Below are 7,658 nucleotides of genomic sequence, written 5' to 3' on the forward strand. Positions count from 1 at the left end.
CAGGAAAAACCATAGCCTTGACTAGATGAACCTTTGTTGGCAAAGTAATGTCTCTGCTTTTGAATATGCTATCTAGGTTGGTCATAACTTTCCAAGGATTAAGCGTCTTTTAATTTCATGGCTGCAGTCACCATCTGCAGTGATTTTGGAGCCCAGAAAAATAAAGTCTGATACTGTTTCCACTGTTTCCCCATCTATTTCCCATGAAGTGATGGGACCAGATGCCATGATCTTCATTTTCTGAATGTTGAGCTTTAAGCCAACTTTTCACTCTCCACTTTCATCAAGAGGCTTTTGAGTTCCTCTTCACTTTCTGCCATAAGGGTGGTGTCATCTGCATATCTGAGGTTATTGATATTTCTCCCGGCAATCTTGATTCCAGCTTGTGTTTCTTCCAGTCCAGCGTTTCTCATGATGTACTCTGCATATAAGTTAAATAAGCAGGGTGACAATATACAGCCTTGACGAACTCCTTTTCCTATTTGGAACCAGTCTGTTGTTCCATGTCCAGTTCTAACTGTTGCTTCCTGACCTGCATACAAATTTCTCAAAAGGCAGATCAGGTGGTCTGGTATTCCCATCTCTTTCAGAATAATGGTAGGCAGAATAATTGTCCCCAAATATGGTTTTTCCAGTAATCGTGTATGGATGTGAGTTGGACCATAAAGAGGCTGAGAGACGAAGAACTGATGCTTTAGAACTGTGGTGTTGGAGAAGACTGTGGACAGGAGATCAAACCAGTCAATCCTAAAGGAAATCAACCCTGAATATTCATTGAAACAACTGTTGCTGAAGCTGAAGCTCCAATATTTTGGCCACCTGATGTGAAGAGCTGACTCACTGGAAAAGACCCTGATGCTGGGAAAGATTGAGGGCAGGAGAAGGGGGCAACAAAGGATGAGATGGTTGGATGGCATCACTGACTCGATGGACATGAGTTTGAGCAAGCTCCAGGAGATAGGAAAGCCTGGTGCGCTGCAGTCCACGGGGCCACAAAAAGTCAGGACTTAGTAACTAACAAGAACAACAAAAAGTAAAGGATGGAAAGCCATGCTAACAGTAACCAAAAGAAAGCTAAAGTAACCACATTAACTTCAGACAGAGCAGATTTCATTGGATAAATAGGGATTAAGGGGATCATTATATGATAATAAAGAGGTCAATTCTCCAGGAAGACATAACAATCTTGAACCTGTGTATATCTAACAAGGAATCAAAACACTTGAAGCTAAATATTTTTTCTAAATATGATTTATGTAATCAAGACTTTCTTAAACATTTAGTTAACAGTTTATATCTGAACACTGTTTATATGTTATGAAAAATGCTTAATTACAAAGGCTGATGTATGTTTTATTTCTGTTTTTCTAAATGACCTACAGTACTTGGTAGGTGTACTAAAATTGTTTGGGGAGTGGGGTTTAGAGACTTCTAATAGATGTATAGTTAATAAAAATTAAAAAAAAAAAAAAAACACTTGAAGCAAAACCTGAGGAAAAAAGTTAAAGACTTCAACAACACTGGCAGTAACAACAGATCGAGTAGACAGAAAAATCAGTGAGGAAACAGATGCCCTGAGCAGCACTATAAATCAACTTGATCTAATTGACATTAATAGACAACAGCTGAATACACAGTCTTTTCCAGCCCACAATTCACCAATGTAGATCATATTCTGGGCCATAAAACACACTTGAACTGATTTAAAAGAATAGAAATCATACAAAGTATATCCTTGGATGAAGTGGAATTAAACTAGAAATCAGAAACAGAAAGGCAAAAATCCCCTCCCCCACACCCCCAGATATCTGGAAATTATAGTCTCAAGAGAAATTTTAAACATATTTTGCACTTAATTAAAATGAAAATACAACTTATCAAAATTTGTGGGATACAGCAAAAGAAGTGCTTAGAGGGACAGTTATAGCATCCAAATGGATTAGAGTTCAAGATACCAGTATGTACACGTCTTTAGCTTAACATATATTAGCTTTAGATAGACTGTTACACATATATGCCCATATGTTTAGGTCTGTCGTTCAGTCGTGTCCAACTCTTTGCGACCCCATAGACCGCAGCACGCCAGGCCTCCCTGTCCATCACAAATTCCCACAGTTTACGCAAACTCATGTCCATTGAGTCAGTGAAGCCATCCAACCATATCATCCTCTGTTGTCCCCTTCTCCTCCTGCCTTCAATCTTTCCCAGCATCAGGGTCTTTTCAAATGAGTCAGTTCTTTGCATCAGGTGGCCAAAGTTTTAGTTTCAGCTTCAACATCAGTCCTTCCAATGAATATTCCGGACTGATTTCCTTTAGGATGGACTTGGGTATGGCATAAGCCCTCTTGAAGGACGTCGCCATTAACCCCACGAACCTTGTGCACCAGGACCCAGGAGAAAGGAGCAGTGACCCCACAAGAGACTGACCCAGACTTGTCCATGAGTGTCCAGGAGTCTCCAGTGGAGGCGTGGGTCGGTAGTGGCCTGCTGCAGGGTTGGGGGCAGTGAGTGCAGCAGTGCATGTATGGGATCTTTTGAAGGAGGTCGCCATTATCTTCATTACCTCCACCATAGTTTCAGTTCAGTCGCTCAGTTGTGTCCGGATCTTTGAGACCCCATGAATCGCAGCCCACCAGGCCTCCCTGTCCATCACCAACTCCCAGAGTTTACCCAAACTCATGTTCCCTGGTAGCTCAGACAGTAAAGCGTCTGCCTACAATGTGGGAGACCTGGGTTCAATCCCTGGATCGGGAAGGTCTCCTGAAGAAGGAAATGGCAACCCACTCCAGGATTCTTGCCTGGAAAATCCCATGGACAGAGGAGCCTGGTAGGCTACAGTCTGTGGGGTTGCAAAGAGTCAGACACAACTGAGCGACTTCACTTTTTTTCACAAGTCCACCATAGTTTGGCCCCAGGTAAATAGCAGAGAGGGAACACAGCTCCAACCATCAACAGAAAATTGGATTAAAGATTTACTGAGCATGGCCCCACCCATTAGAACAAGACCCAGTCCCCCTCAGTCAGTCTCTCCCACAGGAAGCTTCCATCAGCCTCTTATCCTTCTCCATCAGAGGGCAGACGAACTAAAAACCACAGTCCCAGAAAACTAACCAATCTGATCACACTGACCACAGCCTTGTCTAACTCAATGAAACCGTGAGCCATGCCGTGTAGGGCCACCCAAGATGGACGGGTCATGGTGGAGAGTTCTGACAAAATGTGGCCCACTGGAGAAGGGAATGGCAAACCACTTCAGTATTCTTGCCTTGAGAACCCTATGAACAGTCCATATATGTACACATACATTTTCTTGCTTATCAGCTGAGAAGGTCTAGAAGAATAACACTCCCATGACAACAAGCATACCTAGTGCCCAATTCTTGGTTTCTAACAGAATTCTCCAATAAAAAGAACCAAAGCTCCTTGAAGAAATGACTGACTCTTGAACTGGGAAAGGAAATATGTAAGATGAGCCTGAAGTACCTTGTAGTGCCATAAAGAAAATGAGACACAAAAAACCCCAGGAAAAAAGAAATCCCAGAATGATGGGGATGTGTTAAAGGAAGAGATGGAACGAAATGAAAGAGCTTACAAAGGCCGTACCTAAAACAATTTAAGCAACAAAAGTGGTACTGCATTATAACCCAAAGTAAAGATAACTATCCATGAGTCCATAACGACGAAGATAACATTAAAAACTAATCATTAATAACTTACGTACAATCACTTTTCTTAATGTCTGAAATTTTGCAAGGTAAAACTTTTATATGTCTTTATACATATATACGTAAGTGTGTATTGACATATATACATATATATCTTACCCAACAACCAAATGCTCCTTTGACTCTGTATGTAGGTTGGTTTCCAGGGGTTATAATGTGCTTACGTGATTAAGTCCTCAACTAATTCTTGTCCATGGAATCGCAGGACACAGATTCTAGCAGTCTGTCCTTACGGGTTGTGTAATTGTATATATTAACTGTTTTCTCCTCACTTCTGCTTCCTCTTCATTATTTAACACAAGATTCATCGGAGATCAACTTTACAAACTAGCCTGGAGAACACAGAATGTCCACATGGAAATGCCTGTTGCAAGCTATGTACAGACACAGAGTATCAGAAGGGTGAACTGCCCCACTGAAGTTGGGCTCCTGGCTCCAAGTCCACTCTCTACACTCCAGTGGGTCTCAGCCAGAGTCCGAGATATTTGGCAATGTCTGGGGAAACTCAGCACCACCGGAGTCTTTTGGTGATGTCTGGAAATGTTTTTGGTTGCCATGACCAGGGATCCTGCTAACACCTGGTAGGGAGAGGCCAGGGATGCTGCTAAATCCCCTACAATGCACAGAACAGCCCCCAACAATGAAGAATTATCTGGCTCAAAATGTCAACAGTGCCAAGTTTGAGAAACTCTGTTCTGTAACACTGGGGCTGGGACTCGACATGCAACATTTTTCGAACCCTTGAACAACAAGGCAGGTAGACATGCCAGCCTTCCAGGCAGTTGGAAAACCCACCTATATGGTAGGCCCTCCGTATCTTCAGCACCTCTGTACTGCAGGGTCCAACCAGTTGCAGCTTTTGCTGTACTGCAGTATTTACTGTTGAAAAAAATCTGCAAATTAACGGACCTGTGCATGCAGTTCACATCTGCACTGTTCAAGGGTCAGCTATACTGATAAATGAAACAACTTGGATGAACAGGGAAACACATATGAAAAAGTCTTCAGTCTCAATAATTACTGCTGCTGCTGCTAAGTCGCGTCCGACTCTGTGCAACCCCATAGACGGCAGCCCACCAGGCTCCCCCGTCCCTGGGATTCTCCAGGCAAGAACACTGGAGTGGGTTGCCATTTCCTTCTCCAGTGCATGAAAGTGAAAAGTGAAAGTGAAGTCGCTCAGTCGTGTCCAACTCCTAGCAACCCCATGGACTGCAGCCCACCAGGCTCCTCTGTTCATGGGATTTTCCAGGCAAGAGTGCTAGAGTGGGGTGCCAGTGCCTTCTCCGTAATAATTACAGACAGGCAAATAAAAATAAGATACTATTTTCCAGCTCTTGAAAAGTTAAAGTGTTAGTTGCTTAGTGGTGTCCGATTCTTTGTGACCCCATGGGCCCGCCAGCTTCCTCTATCCATGTAATTCTCCAGGCAAGAATACTGGAGTGTGTTGCCATTCCATCTTCTCCAGATTTTCCCCACCCAGAGATCCAACTTTCGGTCTCCTACACTGCAGGCAGAATTTTCACCGTCTGAGCCACCAGGAAAGCCCTTAAAAACCTTTATATCCTTTGGCCAATAATCCCACTTTCTCTAAGAATAAAAATCCTAAAGAAATAATAAATCGGGTGAAAAACTAGGTATTTCCTAAAGCAAACTCCAAAAAATGCTACAACACAGATATAAACCACAGTATAAAGAAACAAGTACAAAGGACAAATTAAATTTGTATATTAAAAAAAAAAAAAAACTTACAGGAAATGCCTTATAGAACTTAAGATTTAAGTTTGACTTTAAAGATTAAGATTTCAATGGCCCAAAAGCTAAAATATCTCAAGCAGAAAACTGAAGTCTAAAGAAACTGCAACATGTATTTGTTTTCCGTTTTTCAAACAGAATAGTAAGTAGGATGGTTGGTTACAAGGAATACACACATCTGGTTAAGGTTAGTGGAATTGATTAATTCTATGAGGACAGGCTGGGGCTATGACCCTGAGGGTGAGAATTAACTCATTCTACAAGCAAAAGGAAGCTAACTAGGGTTTTTAAGCAAATGCACCTTACGAAGAAAGTCCTAGGAACAATGTATAAAATGATTTGAGACAGAGGGAAATAAAATCAAGAACCAGGGAGCCAGTTAGAAAAAAAAAAGAGGCATTCATGGTTTGCAATGGAGCTGTGAAAGTGAGTGGCAAGGAGAATCAGAGGCAGAACTGCCCGCACTTGTCAGCTTGACCACATATGGGACCCTGAGGGAGAAAGGAGGAATAAAAACAACACTCAGTTAAGTCTTAGTGACAGTGAGGAGCACTTCCAAACGCAGGGTGTGCGGGTTCAATCCCTGGTCGGGAACTAAGGTTCCACATGCCTCATGGCCAAAAACCCAAAACAGAGAACAATACTGTAACAAATTCAGTAAGACTTTTAAAATGGAGGGGAAGGGTTCTTTTAAAATAAAACAAAAACAAGTCAAAACACACACAGATTTACCATATGACCTAGCAATTCCACGCCAAGGTATGTATATCCCAAAGAATCAAAAACGGAGACTCATACAGACACATGTAAACACATGTTCACAGCAGCGTTATTCACCTTGGGCAAAAAATGGCAGTAAACCTAGTGTCCATCAGTGGATAAACAAATGGTTATATAACCGCTCTGACGTATGTAGGTATGCATCCAGCCATACAAAGGAACGAAGTCTGAGATACATTACAGCGCGGATGAACCTTGAAAATTGACGTGAAATAAGCTGAACAGGGCAAATATTGTATGATTTCAATTTTGTGAGGCATCTAGAACAAATAAATTCAGAGACAGAAGGGACTGCGGGGAGGGGAAGAGGGGAGTTACTGGCCTTTGTGTTTAGAGTAAAAAACTTTTGGAAATAGTGGTTATGGTGACACAATATTGTGAATGTACTTAGTACCCGAGTTGTATACTTTAAAAACGGTTAGAACAATGAACTTCAAGTTATGTGTACTTTACCACAATAACAAAAGACTAAAAAAGAAAAGTGAAGATAGAATTCAATTTGCAAAGTAACAGCACAGGAACTGTCCAGAGAAGGCAGGAAAAGCGTGGACTATTTCATGACGTTTAACTTGAAAACCTCAGCTGATATATACTGAGGGTAGAGAGGTTTTCTGGTTTCGATTTTTTCTCAAGGCAGAGTAGAACTTAACATATGGTATTTATCTAGGTAACAGCAAAGAACTGAAAGGAGTTAAAGGGGCGGGGGGAGGGGGAGGTCTGGCTTGTTATTTCGGGGGACAAAGCTACCACCACAATATTTTATTGGTATTTTATTGGTGCACGGCAGCGTGAGAAGCATTTCAAAGTTATAATTTCATCTTAAATTTGGAAAACCAACCAACCGATTCCATTCCTAACACAGAGTAAAAAGGCACGCAGGACGAAATATCTTCGATGAGAAAAATACACGAAGCTCTTCCATCACGAGCGTATTCAAATTCCTTAAAAGGTGAAATCAACCCGAAATGGAGGAGGGTGGGGGCTCGATATTTCTGTATTTAAAACACACGTATGTTAAGAGCCTGGGCAACTGTGCAAGGAACCCAATTTCTTCAACAAGTGCACTTCAAAAAAAGGGAAAAGGCAAACTTCAGATGCTCACCCACCGAATGCCCTGCGAGGACCCGGTCAAAGCCTGAGTGGCACGACCCAACCATGAAGAAAGCAAAACTGTGTTTTTCTTCAAAAATCTTTCAAGGAACGGCTGCACACTGCCCGAATACTGTGGAAACCGAGGGCTAGGTCCCAGGGGTGCACTGCTCGAGGCGCTCCGGTGTCTAGACGTTTGCAATTCCCCACAGTCGTTTCTGGGGCACCGCGTTTTCCCAGGCGCGCCGGCTGGGCCGGGGGTGGCTCCTCGCGCCGCCCGCCGCCCCCACAGGGCCCGGAGTCTCCTCAGGC

The 7,658-nt window shown here is 42.6% G+C and overlaps 1 protein-coding gene across 1 annotated transcript in view; it reads right to left on the reverse strand.

Annotated features, from left to right (window-relative positions):
* Positions 1-7,652, reverse strand: part of GALNT11 (polypeptide N-acetylgalactosaminyltransferase 11) — a 52,317-nt gene extending 44,665 nt beyond the window's left edge. The window contains exon 1 of the mRNA XM_010857227.1: positions 7,360-7,652. The gene's annotated coding sequence lies outside the window, so the exon portion shown is untranslated. The remainder of the gene's footprint in view (positions 1-7,359) is intronic.
* Between the last annotated feature and the right edge of the window lie 6 nt (positions 7,653-7,658).

The sequence above is a fragment of the Bison bison genome, unplaced genomic scaffold, assembly GCF_000754665.1.
Source record: "Bison bison bison isolate TAMUID 2011002044 unplaced genomic scaffold, Bison_UMD1.0 scf7180017864379, whole genome shotgun sequence".
Classification (NCBI taxonomy): Eukaryota; Metazoa; Chordata; class Mammalia; order Artiodactyla; family Bovidae; genus Bison; species Bison bison.